The sequence below is a fragment of the Eleutherodactylus coqui genome, chromosome 5 (assembly GCF_035609145.1).
Source record: "Eleutherodactylus coqui strain aEleCoq1 chromosome 5, aEleCoq1.hap1, whole genome shotgun sequence".
NCBI classification, from domain to species: Eukaryota; Metazoa; Chordata; class Amphibia; order Anura; family Eleutherodactylidae; genus Eleutherodactylus; species Eleutherodactylus coqui.
The window spans coordinates 184,505,299-184,530,265 of record NC_089841.1 but is presented as its reverse complement, the minus strand read 5'-3'; positions in this window follow the sequence as shown (position 1 = coordinate 184,530,265).

Here is a 24,967-nt window from a genome sequence, read left to right as displayed (position 1 = left end):
GTGAGTTACATCGATTTTGTCTACTTACACTTTGGGGTGCTGATATATGTCGACACACTATTTTTAACTGCTGATGGTGCACGTGTGTTGAAACGGCAAGCATCTAACGGCAAAATTATTATAGTTTTAAAATCTAATGGGTTATTGACCACCCTGTAAATTGGCAGAGGGTCACTTGTTTAAAGCCTAAGACGCAGCTACTATAGGTGGCTGGCCAAAAAACAGCGGCCCTGGAGATTTTCAGCCAAGCTCCTGTTGTTGCAAAGGGTTTAACCCAAACGCTGTAACATTCAGCCTGGCTTCATGGGGTATACTTAGAAGGCAGCAGTGTTCAGCCTACACTTGCAACTTACTAGGCACAGGGGCGATCTGTGGCCCATGGTCCGCAGACTCCGCCATTATGTAGGTTGGGCTTGGAAAGTAACACTTTCTTAGTTTCTTTTTTGCTCCCAATGTTTAACAATTTAAAATATGTCTAGCTGTCCTGTCCTTTTTTTCAGATCCTTTTTTGTTGCCAAAGCATCTTAGATTTTGTTCTGGGAATGTGGCTTAAATCTTCTGTACCCTCAAAAACCATGCTTAATCAGGCATCATCCACCAAAATGTTAAACAATCAGGCTGTTACTTATTTTCCATGCTAGGTCGTATTTTCAGTGAACTAGGGTATCCCTGTGTATACCGAGCCAAGCTGTCCTCTTTAAACAAACCCCAACTAATTTGTACCATTGGAAAGACAGATGCTTTGAGGGATAACGGAGCATTGATGGCCATAAACACTTTAATGATTGACAAAGAGAAATCATAGTAGCTTCACCTCGTCTGAACAATTATCTTTGTGGGCCAAAGGCCCTTTGGCAATGCTGAGATAAAAAAGAAGGGCAGTGTGTGGGCCAGTGGAGACCGCTAAAAGGATATAGAAAATAGGGCATTTTTCATGTAAACCAACCATGGCCCCTTGGGCCCCAAAATTGAGACTAGGCCCGTGCAGGGGAGAGAGGGGTGGGTAAGTGCAAAAAACAAATGCCAATTCAGCCCTTTAAGAACAATACATTTTTCGTGGGTAGGTGCACAGGCACCATATTTGATGCCAGCATCCAAGACTGGGGGACTTGCACGTGTTGCAATCCTAGCAAAGTCTAAACCCTCCTAGCCCTCTGTCATGCCCAACCAAAATCATTTTTATAGACACCAGAGTTAGGAACCAAAACTGCTTTAATTTTTCACAAAAAAGGACTAACAAAAAACAAGCTTCTAGCAGGAAATATTTAAACATAACAGATTATTGTGTGTCCTGCATCAACCAGAGTACCAAAAAACAAAATTCAGGCCAGCTACATGACCATGGCCCTCGATGGCGGATGGCTGGGAGCCATTGCCAGATTGGTAGGGACAATGCCTGTGCCCTTGCAGCCGTTGCAACCCAGGCATCCCTGCTACCGTCAGCTGGCTTAACCATGCATTCCCATGGCCCAACGTCATGGGGGTGGCCAAGCCATAACCTAGCTTGTGCTGTTTGGTGGCATAGCCATGTTGCGCGTGGGAGGGGGGTAAGCCTTTTCAGCTTGCAGCCCTGAATAGCCCACTTGTCTGCTAGGTATGGGATGAGCTGGCAGCTTTGACCATTGCTCCTGCTAATGGTGGGGGCACCGAACATCGTGCTCACGATGGTCAAGGGCATGCCCCTGCTCTGTACATTAGGCAGCAGAGGCGGCTGGGCTCTGGAGATGTACCAATGCTGGCCGTGGCTGTATGGGCACATGCTCCGGAGGGGTGGTTGACAAGAATGAGGCCTGCCTGACCAGGGTCCGGGGCCTAAGCAGTGGAGATGTTGGCAGGGTAGCTACTGGAGGGGTATTAAAAGAGAAGTGGTCATGGGCCTCAGGCTCCTGTGGAGGAGGCTGATAGACAGCCAGTGGTGTTGTGTGGTCACAGGGTGAGGAGGAATGGCATGGTTGCATGGTTGAATGACCTGCACTAGGTAGAACTGAGGGACGCGTTTCCCTAAAGACATGCCCTTGGGGGGAGATAAAGGACTCCAAAAAAGGGGAAAGCACGGGTGACAGCTGCCTGCTTGGCACAGTCTGCACAGGGCCAGTTCAGGGCAAGGGGTTATAACTGACCCTCTCCCGTAACCTCCCACAGCTGTGTAGACTCCAGTGGTAGAGCATCCAAAAGCCCTCCTCAGTCAGCTCTGGCTGCATAACAGCATCAAAAAGAGTTTCCATGGTTGCCTTCTTCTTGTGGATGAAGCGGGGGGAGCTTACAGAAATTATCCTCCAGCGAGTGGTAGTAACGTACCACCCAGTCTAACTCATCCCTGCCCTGCAGGTAGCCCAGGAGAGCCTGGTCCACCTATGAGCAGGGAGAAAGCCTGGCCAGAGGGTGACTATTGCCCATAGGAGAGGGCCTTTGCCAGCGCTGGCCCTGCGCAGGGCTAGCCCATTCCTCCTCATCCCATCCTTCCTCTCCCTCCTCCTCTGAGCAGCCTGAAGAGGCAGAAGAGGCCACACAACCGGGCTGGCTGCTCCTGCCCCCTGGCTGCTGGTCCCCGCCTGCTCAGGCTTCAGCGAGGCGTCCTGGCTGTTATCCTCCTTCACAGGAACATTGGTTGAGGTCCTAATGGGGGACAGGAGAATTGGGGTTAAAAATAAGAGTCCCATCCTCAGCTCCAACATCAAAAAGGCCAGCAAGTACATGAAGATCAGCAAGGTTAACTCTCTCAGCCCTAGGGGTCAGAAACAGGCAATGTGGTGGTGGGAAAAGGCAGCACAAACACAGACATTCACACAATTATCTGGCAAGAAAATGCAAAAACCACACACACTGTTGCAGAAAAATTACCCACAAATGCTCCAGACAGTTATAATAACCAGACATCAGAACTCAGTTTTCCAGACATCTTCAGATTCTGCATCAACTGCAATCTCAGTTGTCTGTTAAGGGTGTAAGTTTAGCCATATTTTTCCGTTAATATGTGTGTTGAAGTCACAGTCCAATAAGGATTATTATCTACTCTGCACACTCATTTATTGTCATTTGAAGTCACTTTTACCATAGTTTCTGTTCAATCTGAGGGCTCATTCACACCATCATAAATACGCAGCATATTACTCTCAGAATATGCAGTGGAGTAAATAAAAGTACATTGATCAATTTATATTTGCATATATACATTGCATATAATACGCACGTGAAAAATAACTGCATATTATGCCCATAAGACCGTATAGTTCTCTGTAGGTTGCATATTAAACACTGTCCATACGCAATACATTGCATATGTGTGGCATTTAGTAAGCAAAACTAATATGAGAGAGCGAGGAACTAAAAAAAAAAAAAGGAACTAGTCACACTGCGTATGGCAACGTGCATGAGATACGCTGTCGTGCGCAGTGCACAATTGCTGCCATACACAATAATAGCCAGCTTACACAGAGGTAAACCGCTGTCTAATACATGCAGCATTTTGCACATTCGGCCGTGTGAATGAGCACTAGGTGCAGAACAGGAATTCCTGACCCCTATCTTGATGACTGGAATGATGTATTGGAGTTGTACCTACATGTATTTCATTCTGCTAAAATGATATATTTATGTATTACACATAAATCCTGATTAACCTCAGCTAGATTCTTTGGCTAAGTGTGCTCTGTCTAAGTTTGCTCTGTCTAACGGGCACAGGTGTTTTTACGTTTTCTCGCCGGTGCCGTAAAATCACGTAAAAGGAATTTTTCCTGCCAGGGTAAATATACGTTTTCTCTCCCATTCACGCGACCGTGAGCTTGGTTTTTAGCAAAAAAATACATTGCACCCCGGAAAACTCTCACTCGGCTTAAATCCTCTGAATTGACTTATAATGCCTAGATAGAGGCACCTGTAAGGTTTTCGTAGCGTTGGCCACTGCAAAAATGCCTCCACCTCCATTTTTTCCCCCGCTTCCATAGAAGTCTATTGGACCCGCCAGCGTATATTGGTCTAAAGATAGTTCCAGAACTGTCTTTTTGCCCAACGTATGTGCGTCGGCGCATATTTTGGTCGTGTATGTTCCATTTTTCATGGTTCCACGTTTTTATATGCCGTATATTTGCCCGTTTGAACAGATGCATTGGAAACCAACGCTTCACATTGGTGTTGTATGTATGGCCGAGCGTGAAAATGCGGCGTATATGCGTCCGTTTGAAGGAGCCCTAAGGCTGGGGTCTCACGGGAATGTCTGCAGTGGGACCACATAGAAATTCTGCGAGATTTCTGCAGTGGAAAGGCTGCTTCAAAATCTATGCCATTTGGAGCAGCTTATGAAGTGGCTTTTCAGCTTGCATTCCGCTGTGGAAATCTCTCCCCATAGAGAGAAGAGAGTCCGCAGCGGAAACGGCATCAAAATTGACATGTCAGTTTCCACATGGCTTGTCCGCAGTGGACTGTTGGCAGTGTGATTTTTGCAAATCTCATCCACTTTGCTGCTTAGTCTCAGTTTTAAAAATGCATGCGGAATTTCTGTGTGGAGGTTCTGCACAGAAATTCTGCCACATTTCCATCCTGTATGACCCCAACCTTATTATTAAGCAGTATTAAGGGCTTAATAATTGCATTTTTTATGCAAATCCTTGTGCGAACCCGGCCTTAGGTGAGACATTGCAGGGAAGACAGACAAAGCAGAATACTTTAATCTTCAGAGTAATATCACACAGGAACAAAACTTGAATCAGGCAGGAACAGAGCATAGAAACAGCAGAAACTGGCAAGATGGCTTAGGTCAAAAACAAAGCAGGTGCAACAGGACAGAGCAGGACATAGTAACTGACAGACATTGACCAACAAGCACGGATGGAAGAAACCCACAAGGTATATATCACAGAAGCTAAATTGAAAACAGCAAACAGGTGATGAGTGTTGGAGTCCAAAGCAGGAAAGGATTAACTGTTTATGACTGTTGAGATGTAGCAAAGCCATCTGGATCAAAGATCACATACTAAACAGACTTCATAACAGTAGGATTTGAAAAACTTACATATGTTGTCCATTAGTCAGTCACATGATGGCTGATTATTATTTGATAATTAAGCAGAAATGTGTTTCACATTTATGTACAAAGAGGTCTGTCAGAAACAAATCTGGGCACTGCAGCATGCAAACTGCATCATAGAAGATATTGTAAGCATAGGCTTTCCATGAATGTCACATAAACAGATTAGGTTGAAAATCCAGCCAATGTCCTAGTACTATCCAGTCAGACATTTTTTAATTTTACCAAACATACTCATTATTGATATCTGCATACTATTGTTCCTTAAGCTAAATATAAATGGACTAAGAACTGGGGTTATAAATATTGTTAAAACACTTGTGAGTTTATTAATTTCCAAATAATAGGTTCCCTTTGGAATAACATAAATAACAATAGTTCCACCGTAGCCAAGCACCACAAGGAAGAGATGAGAAATGCAGGTGGAAAAAGTTTTGCTGCGCCCGGTCACAGATGGAATTCTGCAGATAGTTATGGTAATAACAATGTAAGTCCAAGCAGTTATAAACAAGGAGCCCAGGATGACAACGGTGAACATAAAGGAATCAAATAAGTGCAAAAGTGCGGGGTCTGTACAAGCAAGTTTCATGATAGGTGAAGAGTCACAGAAAAAGTGGTTGATGGTATTTTCTTTACAATAGGGCAACGATGCTTTAATTGCAGCTGGAACTATGACAATTAGAAACCCTCCAATCCAAGATGCTATAGACAGAGAAAAGCACGTTTTCCAATTCATGATTACAACATATTGGAAAGGCTTACATATAGCAAGGTAGCGGTCAAACGACATCGCAGCGAGTAATATAAAATCTGTTGTACCTAATGCAAAAAACAAATAACACTGAACGAAGCAACCTACAAAGGAGATGCTCTTTTTATAGGACAGCAATATGTCTAGGACCTTAGGTATTACCACTGTAGCAATATTTAGTTCAAGAAATGAAATATTTGCAAGAAAAAAATACATTGGCATGTGAAGATGTACATCAGAGAATGTTAGAAGTATTATAATAAGATTGCCCGAAACGATGACAATATAGAGCATTAGAAATAAAATAAAAAGGGACATTTCTAAAGGGTAAATTGAAGGGAAAGCAATAAAGATAAACTCATTCACAGTGGTGTGGTTTTTCATATTGACAATGTAAAGCAAGTGCGGCATTACTATTAATAATAATTATAGTAACTAAAACAATGCAACAATTAAACACACTAACACCACACAGGTTTCATTTTTGCATTGCTTTGGTCGCTTTGCCTTGACCGTTGTCCGGCTTAGCACTTGGTGCCGGTATCAACTGATTTAACACCACGTAATAATAATAATAATTATAGATGAGCAGTATTTTATTTTCTCTTTATAAACAGCTTATTAAACTTCAAAAAAACACAATATATAATGTTATTAGAATTTTATTTGTGTCTCATAAAGCTATAATATTGAATTTAAATGTATTTGAAAAAATGTAAAACCGAGTATCTTCTTATTCTCTTATGAAAACTTTCAGGAACTCAAGGTAGTCAGAGTGTGGACATCTCACATGGGCAACCCAGCAGGTAAGGAAGTTTACTGCTACCCTAAGAGCAGTTTCCTACTATCTATTAAGTAGTATAAAAAAGACTGAGCTAATGAACTTCATGGCTCACAATTACTGGTGTTGTTAGAGTAAGAGGGATGCTCTTTGATGAGCTACTGTAAAGCAAGCTGACCATATGCGGGCTTGCACAGGGGCCCTCTGTGTCCATTCCTGAAGTGAGCCATGCATTACATACACCTCATTCATACACCACTTAAATTGTCAATTTTTCAGAAATGAACAAAAGAAACTACTGCAGACTACCTCAAAGATATTTTTTATAAAATGTTTAAAACAGCAGGTGAACTCATTTCTTCTCAAAGCACACATAACATGTTCACCCTTTAGAGGGAAATCAACGAATCTGGAGGTATAGGGAAATCAATGGGCAGTTGATAAGATATCTAGCAAGTTTCTATTGCTAGCTGGTAATATCCATGCAGCTTCATTCAATAAAAATATATGTATAATCATATATGCTACATGTGCTTCCATTCCAAACTAATGCAAAAGCTACAAGTTATATATAAGATATTAAATACATATGAAAAAATGTTCTACATATTCCTGCTTTATATAATAATTGGATTTGGTAAAGATTCCTTGTTTTTTTAAAAAATCTGATATTAGTATTTATTTCAGTGACTAGGCCAAGGAAAAAACAAATGGTTATCAAAGTCCTTTTAAAAGTAGTAGTGTCCATGGATTTTCTTCTTTGTCACATAGTAGTAATATGGATCAAATTTAAATGGCAAATGCCATGTAACATTTATATGTAGTGTATATATAATTGAAACGCTCAAGAGACATTTTCTTCCAAATCCTTTGATAATACAGCTCTAAAAGCAGAATTTTTATTAAGTCTCTTAAGACATCACACTCTCGTTGCAGCTTAAAAAAAGCTATTAATATAGTAATAAAGTAAAAGTAATTTTGTACATTGCAAGGTATAAACTAGCATAATATGAAGTAATGTTTGGCTCAACTTGTGATACTGTACTAAACTAAATGACAAATTGCTTTTTGCTAAAATACACAGATGGGTTATTCTTTAACTTGACTCTTAAAGGGGTCTTATCATTAAAACAAAACCCTGTCCCTCCAACTGGGCCCTGCGTAAAATAACAAAGAATGGTGCACTCACCTCTCCTGGGGCCCCGGGACACACCTGACAGCCACCACTGGGACTGCAGCAAATTCCAGGTGAATGGGCCGGGTGGAAGCATGGAACCGCTGCAGTGAATCACAGGCCGCAGCATTTCCATCAGTACTCCAGGCATGAGCACTCATATCTTGGTCACCATGATGTGGCTAGAATATGAGGGCTATGCCGGGAGCACGGATGTCCCTGACATTTGAGACATGTAGAAAGTACATGTGGCAGCATTCACGGGTGTAGAAGTCATGAAGTTTCTTTTATTCTCCCATAACAAAATCAATTTATTTACAGGCTACGTTTTGGTCCCCAATTGGGAATGAAACATACCCTGTAAATATTTTTTTTTTGTTATGGGAGAATAAAAGAAACTTTGTGACTTCTACACCCGTGAATGCTGCCACATTTACTTTCTACATTTGACTGCGGATTAGGTCCGGATCCGGCTGGCTCGTGCATTATTGAGGGTCCCACCACAGGTATTCCAGGATGGCATCTCTTAGAAACCCCTTAAATATTTTTTCAGTTATTGAAGTGAGACTTACTGGCCTGTGGTCACCAGGCTCCCTTCTTGACACCTTTTTGTATATTCAAACCACAATGGCAATACGCCAATCCAGTGGTACAACCCCAGTCTAAATAGTGTCCCTAAATAAAAGAAATAGCGGCCTATCGATCACGTCACTTAGTTGCCTTAGAACCCTTGGGTGTATTTCATCTGGGCTTGGCGATTTGTTGATTTTAATTTTTGTTTACCAGCTCTGTACTTCCTCTTTAGTTAGACAGATGATATTTTGTGAGGGGTATATTTTATCCCCCTGCATTTCATGTGACATTTGTTTTTCCTTCATGAATGCACTTGGGTAAAAGCTATTTAATAGATTTGCTTTCCCCCGTCATCCTTTGTGATTTCTCCTGCATTATTTGTTAAAGTGCCAGTGCTCTCACTGTAAATCCTTTTACCGTTTATATAATTGAAAAATAGTTTAGGGTAATTTTTCTCTCTTTGGCAATCAATCTTTTTGCCTCCACCTTTGCAGTTTTATCTTTTCCTTGCGTAATTTGTTTTTGTCCCTGTATGTCTTAGCACTTGTTGACTGTCCTCTTGTTTTAATAATTTAAAAGCTTTCTTATTTTCACTTATTGCCCCCCTTTCAGTCTTGTGGAGCCACATTGGTTTCCTTTAATGTGATTTGATATTGCATTGTGCCTTTTAATGTGATGTGATATTGCATTGTGCTGTGCTATCAGGGAGGTTTGTTTACATTTTGAATCACTTTACAATGGGTAAGGTTGTGTTAAGATAACAGAACACTAGCATTTTTAATGTGCTAGGATAAGATGACTTTCTGCCCAAGCAATCACAATCAATCTAAAATGTGTCCCATCTGTAGTACTAATCAAAGTATACATTTAAAGTGGTGTCACTGAGAGAGGGGGAGTGGACCCAATCAATCCTGCCTTTATCACCAATTTGTCATAGATTGACTAATCCGAGCACTGTGACCGCTATGATGACTCGTGTTGGCACAACCTTAATCGATCACTTTAGCAGGCTTGCAAGCATGGAGTTGTTATAATACAGGTGGATTTGTACCCAGCTTTCACGCATGCAGAACGAAAGCTCAAAAGCACCCCCTGATCTGGTCTAATGCCTGCAGCATGTTACAATACCAACACACACTCGCTGCCACCACCAGCTTTTGTTTCTCAGGTAAGCTAGAACCAGGACTAGGAATTATTAACACAATCTCCGGAGTTATGGGTGGTTTTAAAGCGTACAAGGTTTGACTAATAAATTGCAGATTCATTCTAAAAGAAGACTAAATATTTATATATACAAAAATATACTGAAAAAGATGTTACAGTGGAGATAAGGTTTACAGATATGCACAACAGACACTACTTAAAATAAAACAAGGAGAGAATAAGAGAAATATACCAGATTTGGGATGTTCGGACCAAGATTCTGATTGAACAGAGTCACTTGAAATAAATGGGAAAGTCCATACACTGTAGCATACCTCCGAAGGTCTAACACTGGGTCCCTCTGCCCCCCAAGTTTTTAAAGTTTCCCCAGAATACACCTCCCCCCACCTATGAGGTCTTTCAGAGAGGGGTGGGGTAAAGACATATGTGTCTACTCAAAAGCATATTTCCCCATTTTGGCCATATCTCCACAGGAGATCTTCTGAACGAGAATATATGCCTTATAAAATACATTTCCAGTCATGATTTTATCTCCTCAGCGATACCAACCATGACACAGAAATTATAATAATAGCAACCCCCACAGTGGCCCCAGTAGTAACAACAACCCCCACAGTGGTCCCAGTAATAATAATAACCCCACATAAGCCCCAGTAGTAATATTATCCCCACAGTACCCACAGTAATATTAACCCCCTCAGTACGCACGGTAATATTAATCCCCTCAGTAATATTAACCCTACAGTAATAAGATTAACCCCCTCAGTAATATTAAACCCGCAGTAGCCACAGTAATATTAACCTCATCAGTAATATTAACCTCTCAGTAGCTCTAGTAATAATAGCTCCCAACCAATATACTTACCTTCTCCTTGTAGTGTGTGAGCCGGGAATATTTCCTTCCTTGTCATCTCCTGTGGAACTAAGGAGGAGAAAACTCAGGGGAAGAGGATCCCAGGCACACAGTGATGTCAGATTATACTGTGTGATTTTTAGCCAGGGAGCTGTGACACCCAGGCCAGTAATCACTACAGTGGTGAGCAGCCAAAGGCACACGTGCCATAGGTTTACCACCACAGACCCTCGGTCGGAGCCCCTGACTGTCACTCACAGAGCCTGAAGAGCTCCATGTAACACAGCTTGGGAACCGCTGCTTTAAAATCTAATCAAGGGAGTTCCAGACATATGCTACTAACTGACCCCTATGTCTGTGAGATACCCCTAAAGTTATCACCTTTTTCTGCTTTTGCCTTCCTGTTTCCCTCCCCTTCCTTAACACCCCTCACTTTCCTCTAAAGTTGTTAAAATGCATATAATGTATATTGATGGATGTTAATCAATACACACTTGCGTTAATTTTGCTTTGTATATCCTGGAAAAGCCAATAAAAGTCCAATGTTCAAAAAAACAGATACAATTTCCTAGATAAATTGGGGTAATTTTAATATAATTGACCTAGATTATGGAATCACAATGTTCTGGTTAATGAGGCCTCAGAAAAAATAGATTATAAAATACTGGTAGAGCCCGTAAACTTGTTCTATGTTGAACTTCCATGCTTGCTCTATAAGATAAAACATGTTGTTAATCATGATGAAAAAACAACTGCAATCATTTTAGCTACATTAATGGACTTTCACAGAATATGGTAAATTTTTAATAAATAATTTATAAGCATTTCTTGAATATAATATTGCTAATTGAATTAAACCTAGATTTTTTTTTTGCAGGTTAAAATCAAAATACACAGAACTCAAACGAAAAGTCAAATAGATTGTTTCCTGAGGATTTCAAAGCAATAAAGGACAAATTGGAAAATCTGATTGAACTCTGAGGGGGTCACATTTTTACAGGGCATAGTGATATTGAAAAAAGACAGAGAGGCAAGAGTATAAAAGGAGTATGTAGGTGAGGAACAGGTTGATTCCAAGGTCAAACGCTATCAAAGGTTTATTCCTACCATAAACATTTATGGCATTTCCAGGGGATAAAGCAAAAAGGACTGCACCTCAAGTAAAAGAAAATATAGCTACTAAAATACACTGACATGCCAAAGGTCATTAGACAGGAACTAATATTGTGTAGGAACCCCTCTAGCCTGGTAAAGTGCAGCAACTCAATGAGGCATCAATTCCATAAGAAGACAGAAAGTGACTGGAGGAATGTTGAGTCATGTCATCAGGATAGCCACCCACAGCTCCATGGTATTTGTAGGTGCTGGATCTTGGGTGCGAATGGACCTCTTCACCACATCCAATAAATACTCAACTGAGTTCAAGTTAGGCAAATGTGCAGGCCATACCATTTGTATGAACTCTCCAGAATCCACCTCAAACCAATTATGGAAAACCTGGGCCCATTATCCTGCTAAGATATCCCATCATTCTGGGGGTACATGAGGTCTATGAAGAACTGTGAATGGTCACCAAGCAGTGAAATGTAGCAGGCATTGGACAATGACATGTTTAGATGGACTAAGGAAACCAACCCATGCCATGTGAACACACCCCATATAAGTATGGACCAGCCTGCACAGTGCCTTGTTAACAACTTGGGTCCACAACCTCACAGAGTTTGCACTATCCACTAACCCTACCATCAGGCTGAAAAAATTGGTACCATGACTCATTGGATCATGCCATATGTTGTCAAACCTCTAGGGTCCAGTTAGCAATCTCACAAGCCCAGGTGAGCGGCTGTGTCATGGTGTTAACAGAGGCATGGAGGCTAAAAAATGCTGCACTGACCTGTGCAATGTGTGTAGGGCCTCCTGAATTGAATGTGGATGTGATTTCTGCCAGAGATGCTTTTTCTGTTCACATGGCAAATTCTATCCAGACTCCGTTGGTTGTGATCATTAAAGGGGTTCTGACATTAAAAAAAAAAATTGTACTCACCTTACCTGGTGTGGCCCGATCGCCAGGCATGTCCCCTCCAGCCGGCATCTTCTTCTGTGCCTTTAAAGCAGAGCAGGAGAGGTCAAAAAGACCGCTTCCTGCTCTGGTCCGTCCGTCAGGCACTTCCGAGGTGAACGGACAGACCGCCCACAGCAAGCACGTCACAAGCAGTGCTTGCTGTGGGCGGCCCATCCGTCCTGCTGAACTCCGGAGTGCTGCGCATGTGCTGTGGAGACGCAGCCCGTCCTGACTCCTGTCAGAGGGCACCTCTCCACTGAGCATGCGCGCGATCCCGGAGCGGCGCGGCTCGTGCAGACAGAAGAGGAGGAACAGCGCCTGCTGGGAGATGACCCCCCCGATGTCAACAACAACAGAAGAACAGGTAAGCATTATCTTTTTATGCTTTAGCAGCCATTAAACCATGGGTTCCCTGGGTCCATTAGGCAGACCAGGGAACAATGGCTGCTAAAGCATAAAAACATTATTCATGTCAGAACCCCTTTAAGCACCTATGGTGGCAATGTCTTCTATGCATTCCTGGTACACACGTGACACTGTGGATCTAAGAATGCTAAGTGCCCGCACAACTTCAGAAATGGAATGTCTCATCCTTCTAGCACCTACTATCATGCCTTGTTCAAACTCTGATAATGCACATCACCACATGAGCACGCTTGCCAGTGTTCAACCACAGTCACAAGATAACTTATCACAGCCTATACAGGTGTGAGCATTCCCAAATTGTCACACTTAATAATCAATTTACATACTGCTATTCCATGACCATGGGATGTCAGTGTAAGAACGTATAGTGAGATATTGTAGTGGCCGGAAAAAGGGCACTACATAGTGCTGTTTAGCTGTGGGGACCGCTAATAAAATAACCGGCCCTAGGGATTTAATATGAGTCACTTTGCACAGGTGATGCAGGTAACCTAGCAACCAGTTAAGTCATTTTTATTCAGCTGTACAGGATAGAGAAAATACCTAGAGACTCAGGTGATGCAGGTAGCCTAGCAACCAAATAGGTTGTAATTGGCTGCAGTCAGACTGGTCAGGTGACTGAGGCGAGGGATAGGGGGAGACAGTGGTCACAGGAGGAAGAAGAAAAGGGGAGAAAAAAGAGAGAAGCATAGAAGCAGAGAAACAGAGAAAAGCAGAGAAGGAGAGTCAGCTGTGACAGTGAGCAGAGGTGAGTCTGCTGTTGCAGGGAGAGTCAGCTGTTGCAGTGAGGAGAAGAGGAGATGCTGAGGTGCGGAGGGCAGGAGAGATGAAGAGAGGGAGAGAAAGAGATAAAGAGAGGTAGATATAATGAGGGATGGAGAAAAGAAATTCAGAGTAAACTCCCAGTATATAAACATGTTATACACAAGTATCTTCATTGTTGCAAATTGAATATAATTCACTGGTAATTCGCTGGAGATATCATTTGTTACTCACTGTGTGTTGAAGAGAATTACCTTTTCTCCCTGACAGACTTAATAATAACATCATGTTTTCTAAAAGTTAAGCAGAATATCTGGCTCCGTGTGTTATTCAGCACCTTACTACTCACTACTACAAATCATGCCCAAGGGCCCTGGCGTCTCGAACAAAAAAAAAGAAAAACAATCATAATTACCCACTAATAAGACCACCATAATATTAATTTTAATAAGCATCTAACAGAAGTTAATTTAATGTAGATTTAGATTTAACACATTCATTTTTTAATATTCTGTAGCTATACTTATTTAGCAATAATAACTCTGTTTTTCTGAGTATTTAAAGAGCCTGTCAGAAAATTTTACAGACTTAAAGAAAAGTTCACGTGTGGAATAGTTTGATACAGATTTGCACTAAAATCCACAGCATATTTTTCGCAATTTTAACACAGATCCACAGCATATATCACGCTTTCGATTGAAGGGATAAAGTCTGTTGCAGATCCATGTCAAAATCCATACCAAATGAGTATAATGCTGACTTACCACAGAGGACAATCAACATTGAATGCTCAACAAATCTGCAGGGGTCAAATCCACACCTAAATGGTTTTGATTTTCCACAGATTCAAACCTTTGCATCTCAAAGTTTGAAATCAGCTGTCATAAATTGACATGCTCCAGATTTAGAATCCACAGCATATTTCAAACATGCTACGGATTCTGCACAGAATTTTTCTGCTCCATGTGGATATTTTCAAAATCACATCTACATAATGTGTACTTTAAAAGCTGCAGATATTGCAAGCATGGTCTGACAATGGCTCTATTTATGCATCCCATGATCTTATCTGCTTGACAGCAGCTGCCTTGCACTGGTTGCTGAAGTTGAATTTTTTTTTTAAACAATCTATTTTGTATTAAGAAAGTGTATAAAAGAGCATACATATCCAAGAGGTATGTTGAGGCAGAATGTACAAAAGTATATGAAAATAAAGGTGATTTACAATCGGGACATGCAGGTCTCGAAGATGATACATTCAATCATTGTTCTTAACATCCAGGATCAAACTTTTAGACATTTCAGCTCCATTACAGTTGTGTCCTGTAACATCTCTAAGAGACACTGATTATATTAGTAACAATAAAACAATAACCTGTGAACCAAAAAAAGGGGGAAAGGGGTTGTTTTAAAGCATTTCAGGCCTGGAGATGTATTATTTAATGGTTAGGAGATGTAATTTTTAATGACCTGTAAAGGGGCCTTAAGTAAGTGAGGGAAGAATTTTTGTGGGTAAGAGAAGGTGGGCAGATCCAGGTTAGTATTAGTTCCCAATGAAAAAAGCACATACAGAATGGAAGGAATTGGGCTAAGCAGCAGCACATGGAAAAAAGACTTGGATATACTAGTAGATCATAGACGGAACATGAGTCAACAATGTGATGAAGCAGCCAAAAAGGTAAACACAATTCTGGGATGTATTAAGAGAAGCATAGAGTGTAGATCACGTAAGGTAATTTTCCCCCTCTACTCTTCCTGAGTCAGACCTCATCTGGAATACTGTATGCAGTTCTGGGCACCCCACCTTAACCTTTTCCAATCCACTGTCTGCCGTCTTTCTACATTCTGATTGAAGCCTGTGCAGCTCTGATGTTGGAAGACGTCCTGCTGGATATTCTTACTGTATATCGCTGGCCACTTTGTTGTCAGGGGCCTGTCCGGCATGTCACACACTGCAGTACGGGCTCTAGCCAGCAGATGGCACCATTGTATAATGGCAGAAAGAGAAAGCCCCCTAGGAAACCCTGAATCCAAAATTGGATTGCAAAGGGTTAAAAAAAAAGACTGGAGCAAGTTCAGAGAAGAGTTACCAAGATGGTGAGCGGTCTGCAAATCATGTACTATAAGGAATTGTTAAAGGATCTGGGAATCTTTAGCTTGCGAAAAAGAAGGTTGAAAAGAGACTTAATAGCTGTCTACACATATCTGAAGGGCTGACACTGTGCAGAGGGATTAGCCCTATTCTCATTTGCACATGAAAAGACTAGAAGCAATGGGATAAAACTGAAAGGGAGGAGACACAAATTAGATATTAGAAAACACTTTCTGACAGTGAGGGTGATCAATGAGTGGAACAGGCTACCACAAGAGTTTGTGAGTTCTCCTTCAAATGGAAGTGTTCAAACAAAGGCTGAAGAAATATCTGTCTGGGATGACTTAGTGAATCCTGCACTAAGCAGGGGGTTGGATCAGATGACCCTGGAGGTCCCTTCCAACTCCACAATTTTATGATTCAAGCCTCAGATTATTTAACGAATTTGATTCAAGGTGACCAAGTGGTTAAGAATTTTGTTCTAGTGCCGTTTTCCCATCCCACAAGTTCTTCAAAACGGAATATTTGATATACTGTACTTTGTTTTCCCACTGAGCTTAAGAGGGAGGTTCATTGTTTTGACACATTAGGGGGATACATAGTTTAGCTGCGGATAATATGATTGTTGGAAGGGTATCCTTACCAAGAGTAAAGTTCTTAGATGGTAACCACAATAGTACCTCTTCAGGTGACATGTTTAATGAGACCAAGCAAATTTTCTTGATTTGGGAAAATATTTGCTTCTAAAGGGGAACTACTCCACCAAATGTGGAGTAAGGTCCTTGGAGGCCACATCTCCAGCAACGATCAGAGAGTGCCAAGTTCAATTTAAAAAGTTGATGGGCTGTTTTGTACCATCTAGTTAGAAGTTTTAATGCATTTTCGTGAATGCAAACACACCTTGAGAATTTTTTTTAGGATCTTGTCTACTTTGTCTTTAGACAGTGAAATATTTGATTCACTGGTCAACACTGAAATTGTTACTGACTTAAAAAGGTCCTAATCTGTAGTATCTTGGTGTGCTGAGCACGAATATGACCATGAAAATTTTTTATTGGCTCTCGCTTTGAGGATATTTCATATAGTTCATTTTCTGTGTTTCATCATGTAAATATATCCAGTAGGACTGTAACAACATCCTTACAGTTACAGTTACAGTTACACTTACAGTTTGAGCTAGATAGTATCCCTGCGCTTACAGGACTTGTGATGATGTCACCATCATGTGTTCAGTCACTGCCTCTGAGCTCATTACTTCACACCCAACCCCAACATAACTAGTACACCATGTTATCAACCACATTACCAGTTTACATATCAACATCTAATCACTAGTGTACTATATAAAGCCCAATCAGAAAGGTTGAACATTTAAAATATTTCAGACTTCGGGGGATACAGTTTAATACCACCGGGCTTGGGCACCCCCTAGAACCGCCAAGGGGACACATCTGTCGCCATCACTATTTTTTGCATTACTGCAATTTTACTGGAACTTTTTTGTGTTTTAAGTTTTCACACCATATTTACTGTTGTTATAATAACTGACAGTCTCAGTTTTTTTTTTCACCTACATCAATTGGGATGTATGGGTGCATGGTACTTAGGAGTAAGATATTCTTATTTTGTTTATCTTGGTATACAGTGAGTGATATGTCATTTTTTTTTACAGTACTGTATTATACAATGCTTCTTTTTTCCTTCTCTATAACTACAGGTAATTTCGTACAAGCTTTATTCATAGTGCTGTTAGTGAAATTTAAATTGTTTCTAAGAAATGATCCATTTTGATTATCCCTTTAAGGTATTCAGAGAGGTTATCATGACCTGTTCATGAACCATGAAACAATTTTAATCTGGTACTTTAACCAGGATTATGGAGTCACAAATATTTTCCAGTTTATCTCAAAAATGGTATCAGGATGCACCTGAAATGCTGAGTGTGGAGGGGTTATCCTTTAATTGTTTTGCTTTGCAAGAAATCAGCAAATACCAACCTGTTTACACCAAAATGATATTTTAGCTTGGGAACATACATACTGCATATGTAAGTTTTATATAATCCATCCCATATCTATATGATGGTTACTAGAGATGCGCGAGCACACTTGTTCGAGCTTGATGCTCGTTCGAGTATTAGGCTACTCGAGATGCTTGGTACTCGAGTCGAGCACCATGCGGTACTCGAGTCAATTTAATTTCCCCTTCCCGCATGTTTAGCACCATTTTTTGCCACTAAACATGCAGGGAAGGCATTACCACTTCCTGCAGTGACGTGCCAGCCCTGTGCACATCTACAGCAGTGAGCGGCTGGGGGGATCTGGTGACCACCAAGTACTTAAACTGGGGCTGCCCATTGCTCGCCTGAGACGCATGCAGGCAGGGGTTAGGGAAAGTGCTGCAGCTGAGATAGGGAAAGTGTTAGAGTAGGGATCCCCTCTTCAAGAATCCAACAGTCCTTCTTAGGGCTACTCCTGATTGTGTACATTAACAGTCCTTCCTAGGGCTACTCCTCATTCTGTGCATTACTTTTTTGCCTGTCTGGGAACAGTAGAGCACCACATTTTTTTTTCAAGCATCCAGGCCTGTGCAGAGCATCTCACATCTCCCATTTGCTGTGTGCAGTGAATTGGCCAGAGTTCTCATCGCTAAACAGTGGGCTAATTTTTTCTGGGGCAGTGCAGAGCATCTCACATCTCCCATTCGCTGTGTGTGGTGAAGTAGCTAGAGTTCCCATCACTAAACAGTCCGTTAATTTTTTCTGGGGCTGTGCAGTGCATCTCACATCTCCCAATCGCAATGTGCAGTGAAATAGCCGTAATTCTCATCGCTAAACAGTGGACTAATTTTTTCTGGGGCTGTGCAGAGTAGCTCCTATATCCCATTCGCTGTGTGTGGTGAAGTAGCTGGAGTTCTCATCGCTAAACAGTCAGTTAATTTTTCTGGGGCAGTGCAGAGTATCTGACATCTACCGTTCACTGTGTTGGGTGAAGTAGCTGCAGTTATCAGCACTATCCACTGGGTTAATAGTTTTCTGCCCCTGTGCAGATCATCTCACAATACCCTTTCCTTGTGTGCAGTGAAGTAGCCGCAGTTATCAACACTATCCACTGGGTTAATAGTTTTCTGCCCCTGTGCAGAGCATCTCACAATACCCTTTCCTTGTGTGGGGTTAAGTAGCCGCAGTTATCAGCACTATCCACTGGATTACTTTTTTCTGCCACTCCATACAGCCTCTCTTATCTACAAGTCTCTGTGAGTGGTAAATTGCCCCTAGGTATCAGCGCAAACAGCGATTTAATTTTTTCTGTCGCAGCATAGAGCCCCCGGTATCTACAAGGTGGGTTAATTTATGATGAGGAGTAGGGGTAAAGGTCGAGGACGTGGACGCTTACGTAGGCGTCCAAGTGAGGGTGTGGGCACAGGCCGAGCTCTTGGGCAGGGTGAATCAGAGCCGGCTGCTGAGGGATTAGGAGAGCACCGCATCTCTTTGCTCCCCAGCTTCATCTCACAGTTTGCAGGTCCGCGTGGTAGACCTTTATTACAAACACAGCAGTGCGATCAGATCCTGTCGTAGATTGTGGATAACGCGTCCAGCAATGTATCGAACACCCAGTCTTCCACGCAGTCCACTCCTACTGGGCTAGGGACGGCACCTCTGAATCCTCTGGCTGCTCCTCCTTCCTCCCAGCCTGGTCACTCCAGGAAAAGGAGAGATTCTGAGCAGGCACACGCCCAGGAACTGTTCTCAGGTCCCTGCCCTGAGTCGGAAAAAACGGATCCTCACCCACCTGAGGAGTTTGTCGTGACCAATGCCCAACATTTGGAACTTTCCCAGAGTTCGGGTGATGAGACTGGGGACTTCCAGCAACTGTCTCAAGAGCTTTTTGTGGATGAGTATGATGAGACACAGTTGCTGTCAGTGAGGTAGTTGTAAGGGCAGTAAGTCTGAGGGAGGAGTGGACAGAGGATTCAGAGGAAGAGCTGCTGGACGATGAGGTGACTGACCCCACCTGGCCAGCTAAGCCTACTGAAGACAGGGCTTCAGAGGGGGAGGCAAGTGCAGCAGCAGGACAGGTTGGAAGAGGCAGTGCGGTGGCTAAGGGGAGAGGCAGAGCCAGAGCCAATAATCCCCCAACTGTTTTCCACAGCACCCCCTCGTGGCAAGCCTCCGTGCAGAGGGCTAGGTGTTCAAAGGTATGTAACCTGTGGCACACCAAGATCAGCCAGGGAGCCACCACTACCAGCCTCACCACCACCAGCATGCGCAGGCATATGATGGCCAAGCACCCCACAAGGTGGGACGAAGGCCATTCACTGCCTCCGGGTCACATCATTGCCTCTTCCCCTGTGCCACAACCTGGCACACAGATCCAATCCCCCTCCCAGGATGCAGGCACGAGTGTCTCCTGGCCTGCAGCCACACCCTCACCTCCACGGTCCTCCACGGCCTCTAGCAATGTCTCCCAGTGCAGCATTCAGCTGTCGCTAACACAGGCGTTGGAGCAAAAGCACAAATACGCTGCCACCCATGCGCATGCACAAGCTTTAAACGTGCACATTGCCAAATTAATCAGCCTAGAGATGCTGCCATACAGGCTTGTGGAAATGGAGGCTTTCAAAAACATGATGGTGGCGGCGGTGGTCCCACGCTACTTGGTCCCCAGTCGCCACTATTTTTCCCGTCCCCACCCTACACCAGCACGTCTCCCGCAACATAAACCGTGCCCTCACCAACACGGTTACTGGGAAGGTGCACTTAATGACGCACATGTGGACAAGTACTGGCAGGCAGGCCACTATATCTCCCTGATGGCACATTGGGTGAACTTGGTGGAGGCTGGGACCGAGTCAGAGCCTGGGACCACTCACGTCCTACTCACACCAAGGATAGCGGGTGCTACCTCGGTGATGGTTTCTGTTGCGTATTATGCCACCTCCTCCAAAACCCCCCTCCTCCTCCTCCGCCATGTCTACCTCTCAATTAAAAAGTGTGAGCACCTCGCCAGCAGTCGGTAGTGTGCGGCGCGGCAGCACAGCGGTGGGGAAGCGTCAGCAAGCCATGCTGAAACTAATCATCTTAGGTGACAAGAGGCACACGGCCCCCGAGCTGATACAGGGTCTGATGAAGCAGACCGATCTCTGGCTTTCGCCGCTTAGCCTCCAACTGGGCATGGTTGTGTGTGACAACAGCCGTAACCCTTGTGGCGGCTCTGCAACTTGGCAGCCTCACACTCATGCCATGCCTGGCCCACGTCTTTAATCTGGTGGTTTAGCGGTTTCTGAAAAACTACCCCATTTGTCTGACTTGCTCGGCAAGGTGCGCCGCGTGTGCGCACATTTCCCCAAGTCGACCACGGATGCTGCCACCCTCAGGACACTTCAACATCACTTCCAGCTGCCAGAGCACCGACTGCTGTGCGACGTGCCCACGTGCTGGAATTCTACGCTGCACATGTTGGCCAGGCTTTACGAACAGTGTAGAGCAATTGTGGAATACTAGCTGCAACAAAGATGGTGAGGGAGTACATAGCCGACTGTACCACCATCCTCCGTGATCCCTCTGCTTCCTATAACTATTGGGTGTCAAAGCTGGACACGTGGCACGAACTTGCACTGTACGCCCTGGAGATGCTGGCCTGCCCTGCCACTAGCGTCTTGTCAGAGAGGGTGTTTAGTGCTGCTGGGGAGGTCATCACGGATAAGCGTACCCGCCTGTCAACTGACAGCGCCGACATGCTTACGCTCATAAAGATGAACAAATGCTGGATTTCCCCAGATGTCTATTTTCCACTGGTGGAAAGCAACGGATCATAAAGATTCTTTTCGGTGCAACAGGAGAAATATGCATTCTCTATCACCCCAGAAAATGCGAAAAGTAGCTTGGTCCATCCCTCTTGGATATTACTACTCCTCCTCCTAAATCAGCATGTCATCACGCTGAACTGCCAATTTTTCTGCGGGCCAAAAGGCTCTGTTAAAAGCAATTTTTTTGGAGGGCTACCTCCAGTTTCTGTTACAAATTAAGCAACAATGAACTGTATATTCACAAAATTTTTATAGGTTTCAACTACCCTCGGGGTAAAGCAATTTTTCAGGGGTACACTTGTACTCATGGTACGCCAATTGTTGAGGCCCTCGTCTGAACTGCTAGCAAACTAATATGGGCTACGCTAACATTGTTGGTAAACAAATTTTTTCAGTTGTTCGCCTACACTCTTGGTACACCAATATTTCAGGGCTTCGCCTATACTCTTAGCCAACTAATTTTTCCAGACTTTGCCTATACTCTTGGTAAACAATTTTTTTCAGGTGTTCGCCTACACTGTTGGTACACCAATGTTTCAGGGGTCCGTCTATACTATTGCTACAGAAAGGTTTGAGGGGTTCGCCTATACTCTTGGTCCATAAATGTTTCAGGGCTCCGCCTATACACTTGCTACTGAAAGGTTTGAGGGTTTCGCCTATATTATTGCTACAGAAAGGTTTGAGGGGTTCGCCTATGCTCTTGCTGCAGAAATGTTTCGGGGGTCCACCTATACTCTTGCTACAGAAATGTTTCAGGGGTCCGCCTATACTATTGCTACAGAAATGTTTCAGGGGTTCGCCTATACACTTGCTACGGAAAGGTTTGAGGGGTCCGCCTATACTCTTGCTACACAAATGTTTCAGGGGTCCGCATTTACACTTGCTACAGAAAGGTTTGAGGGGTTTGCCTATACTATTGCCACAGAAATGTTTCAGGGGTTTTCCAATACTAATGCTACAGAAAGGTTTGAGGGGTTTGCCTATACTCTTGCTACAGAAATGATTCAGGGGTCTGCCTATACTGTGGGTGCACAAAGGCTTTCCCATTGTGTTGTTCAGCTGTCTGGCACAAATACACAGAGTCCGAGATCCTGGGCGGGGTGAAACTCTGCCATGTTTGGGCACTCTCTTTTCTTTCTGTTTAATACTGTCCTTGGGTTTCATTGGCTCGCATATGCTGTGGGTGCACAAAGGTTTCCCATCGCGGTGTCTAGCTGTCTGGCACAAATACACTGTATAACTTGGGTAGAGTGCAGACAGCTTTTCCATTGCATTGTTCAGCTATCTGACACATACACAGAATAAATTGTGCGAGGACACATAGGTTTCCCATAGCTATATAACTCACGGCACATTGGGTCACACAAGGTGGAGGTTTTGACTGAGCCTGACCCTGGGCCCGCTCACGTGCTTCCCACACAGAGGATTGCGGGTCCTACCTCGGTCACAGTTTCTCAGGCTTATTATGCCACCTCCCCCTCCTGCTTTGGGTCTGGGGATCAGTGCTGGTCGGCATGTATTTGCTCTCGTGTTACCACAGTTATCTGAGACACTGGTTTGGACCAATCAAAAGAAACATAACTGAATTAATGAGACGTTCACAGCAGTACTAGCATCCAAGTCCGCTTTGTGCCCACGATTGCTGATGGTGTGGGCAGAGGCAGAGGTCTTGGGGGAATATGCAACTGCGCTAGGTTTGGCATGGGGAACTTCTTCGTGGTTCATCCAGTCTTTGGAGCGATGAAAGGAACCGTAACTGATTAAGGGCGCCCACCCACTGGCGATTTTTTTTTCTTTGCGTTTTGCGTTTTTTCTCAAGAGCAATTCGTTTTGAATGTACTCCTGTCCACTGGCGTTTTTTTTTTCAGTCCGTTGCAATTTTTAACATAGGAACTGTCAGTTGCATATGTGTCCTTATTTTTCTCTTAATGCACCCATGAATGTCAATGTAAATTAACGCAAAATGCCGCGGAAAACGCGCCAAAAATGCACCGAAAACGCTGCGTTTTTCACGCACGAAAATCGCAAACGCCAGTGGGTGGGCGCCCTTAATGAGACGTTCTCAGCAGTAAAAGCATCAAAGTCCGCTTTATGCCCACGATTGCTGAAGGTGTGGGCAGAGGCCGAGGTCCTGGAGGAGGAGTGCTTGGCCAGTGGAACTTCTTCATGGTTCATCCAGTCTTTGGAATGATGAAAGGAACCGTAACTGACGGCACATTGGGTCAACCAGGTGGAGGCTGGGACCAAGTCTGACCCTGGGCCCGCTCACGTGCTTCCCACACAGAGTATTGCAGGTCCTAAATCGGTCATGGTTTCTCGGGCTTATTATGCCAACTCCTCCTCGGGGTCTGGGGATCAGCACTGGTCGGCATGTATTATCTCTTGCGTTACAAATTATCACAGTTATCTGAGATACTGGATTGGAGCGTTCACAGGAAGTGTAACTTATTTAATGATGAGACTTTCACAGGGTCACTGTATACCTGTGTTAGCTGCTTTTGCAACACCCCTTGCTTCAAACCAATCTTTGGTGTTAGTATGCATTGCTGCATTGTGGATATGTGTAGAAGTACTTGCATCTGAGTCCCCTTTATGCCCACTTTTGCGGCTCCTGACAATTTTGTGACTGGGGTGGCACAGGATTGGAATTATTATCGTACGTTAATTTATCATCAATTCTTATTAGCATTGTGGGCTATCGCCCACACCTTCAAAGAGGGTCGCTGCCAGGCCCTCCCAACCCTCTGCGGTGTGTGTTTCTGGTTCCTTCTCATCCAATACGCACTTATAAATAGACATGAGGGTCGTGTGGCTATCATGCTAGCGTGTGGCACGAGGGCAGCTGAACGCTGCGCAGGGAAAATTTTCTGTGCGCTGTTAACGCAGGCTGATGGATGGGGGGGAGTTGGACAGCAATGCCAGCATGTAACACAGGAGAAGAGGCAGTGGTGTCACCCATAGGTGGTGATTGGCCTTGGTTGCAGCTAGTGAGGTGCTTAGCTAAGATGTTCCAGCGCGTGTGTCTTGCTGCTTATGGTCTCTCCCAAGTAAATTGTTAGGGGAGTGACCGCTAGGCTCTTGCCCCCAATTTGGCTTAATAGTGGGACCTGGGAGCCTCAGATGCGTCCATGCATCCTGCCCCTGCCGTTCTCTATCCGTTTCTGTGGTGTTTATATGACTTTCTGATGTTTTCAGGTGTTTCACACAACCTCTCCTATGCGGGGCATCGGTCAGCTTGAAAAATGCTCAAGTCTCCTATTGACTACAATGGGGTTTGTTACTCGAATCGAGCTCTCGAGCATTACGAAAAGTTTGACTCGAGGAACGAGCACCCGAGCATTTTCGTACTCGCTCATCTCTAATGGTTACACCTTTTTTCCCTTTTCAATAAAATTATGGTGATGGTAATAGGTTCTGGTTTAGAACGAGAACCCATTACCATGTACTGCTATTCAGATATCCTGCTCTGAGTTTCTTTTAACCCGAAGAAAAGAAAAA